A 2080-nucleotide genomic window follows, 5' to 3' on the forward strand; every position below is an offset into this window, starting at 1 on the left:
GACATTAGCTACACATTCCTGCTTAGGGAGCCTCTTTCTTGAAGTTCTTTCCTTCCAGATGTGACATCCCCCCCCCCCCATGCCCTTCTCAGCAGGAGTTAGAAAAAGTAAGGAGCTATGCAAGGAACATTTGGTTTGGATTAAAAACAAGTAACAATTCACCTCACAGTGGAGCCGAGATGCATGGTAGAAATCCACAGCCTTTGAAGATGCTTTTTATTTCTCTCTCTAAAGACCCCTCCTCTTCTATCTAGATGTACAGAAGGTCCAGGAGAGAATGGGGAAGCTAACTCCGTAGGAGTCATTTTACCTCTTATCGCCTCGTGCTGTGCTTGCACTACTCCGGATCCTTTGGAGATCTCCCCTGACGTTTCTCTCTCCAAGTCTCACCATTGTTAGGTATATTTTGGAGAAGCAGACACTGGACTTGTTTAATGAACACTTGCTGGCACATTGGTGAAAGGCAAAACTTAGGCTCAGTGGAGGATGAGTGTGGTGAGACCTAGCCCTCATTTCTGACCCCGCCCTTACCTCATCACCCTTAATCACATTGGTTACGTCTTGTGATTTCCTTTTCTGTTGCTGCTCTGTGTCATGGAGATTTATTTGTTCTGTAGTTTTGGATTTGTAGGACCAACCTCTTCATGCACTCCAGCAGTTTATTGATGGGGTAGAAGTTGGTGTAGATCAACCCAAAGTTCTGGATCTGGGCCTGGGAGGTATCTGAACTGATCAATCTGCCCAGTTCCCTTGAGTGTTGTAGCCTGTGAGGGACATGACCTGTTCTTCCAATCTTGTGACCCCAGGGCCAGCTCTCCCACCTGCCATAGATGGTGAGGGATGAGAGAGGGGTCTCTCCCTTGTCCATGCCACTGCCCAGCAGACAAGAGGCAGGGCTGGCTCTTTTGTGCTCACCCACTTGGGCAGCTGATCTGTATCCCCTTCCAATGTCTAGGGTCACCTCTACTGTGCTGACCAGGTGAGGTACAGTGCCCAGTCTCCTAGGTGCTGCAGCAGGTGACGGGCAGGGACAGCTCTCCTGCTCTCACATCCCCAGGGCCAGCTCTCCCATGATGGTAAGGGGTGGGGCCAGTTCTGCACAGCACTCAGACATCAACATGTCCCTGGATGGCAGCCCAGACCAGGGGTGTCTGTTTGGCCTTTGGTGGTAACAGACCCTGCTGCTGCAGGCCTATGGACCCAGACATGGCCCCCAGTGTCTGTACAGGCAAGGACCCCACCATGGTCCCAGGTGGCATCACAAGCTATTCACATCAGTGAGTCTCCAGTTCTGTCTCTCTTCATTGTGCCCACATCTTCTATTTCTTGTTTTCTTACATTTATCCCCCACTTACTTTCTCCTCTTAGTAGTCCCTGAGGTCCCTGACTGTCTGGGGTCATCTCAGAAGTGATCTTAGGAGTGATATGACCCTCTAGTGCATTATGGAACCAGACAGGGGTCATCTTGGGCATGGTCTGTCCCCCAAGGGTTGCACAGCACTGAACTGGTGGTCATCTCAGTCTAGCTCCTTGTCAGGGCCACATGGCATTGGTCTGGTGGTTATCTCAGGCTCACTCCTAGCCTAGATCCATCCTAGTTGCCTGTCTCTGTCTCTTTCTCACTCCTTCTCAGGGCCTGTGGTCCCAGGTGGGGTTCTTGTAGTCTCCAGCTTGCTCCCCATCCTGGGTGGCTACCCAGGCTTGCCTGGCCCTGGACTAGTGGGCATCTCAGGGTCTCCTTTTGCAGGGACTGTTAGGTTACTAACCATTCAGATGTTCACAGGTGAGAACACTGAGTGTAGAAATGGCCTCTCTCCTCTTTCTTTGGTTTCTTAATGACTCTGTTCCTACCCTGGGTTGGATTAGAATATCTTACTCTATTCCATCCCTGGCTTTCAAGAGTTAAAAGGAATCACAGTGTTTCCTCTTGCCTCATTTAGTTCCACTGAGTGGATGACTTTTCCTTTTTCTTCAGAATTGTTTGGCTAAAGCATGGGGTGCTGAACCCTGGCCCAAGTTTCTGGTTCTGTAGGTGTGAAGTGGGCCTTACAGAATGGAGCCTACAGAATAGAATCCAAGG

General features: G+C 50.2%; 1 pseudogene; it reads right to left on the bottom strand.

Moving 5' to 3' along the window:
- Window positions 1-1749: 1749 nt before the first annotated feature.
- On the bottom strand, window positions 1750-1837 carry LOC114611685 (annotated as a pseudogene).
- Between the last annotated feature and the right edge of the window lie 243 nt (window positions 1838-2080).

This window comes from Grammomys surdaster, unplaced genomic scaffold (assembly GCF_004785775.1).
Source record: "Grammomys surdaster isolate TR1022 unplaced genomic scaffold, NIH_TR_1.0 126118, whole genome shotgun sequence".
In the NCBI taxonomy this organism is placed as follows: domain Eukaryota; kingdom Metazoa; phylum Chordata; class Mammalia; order Rodentia; family Muridae; genus Grammomys; species Grammomys surdaster.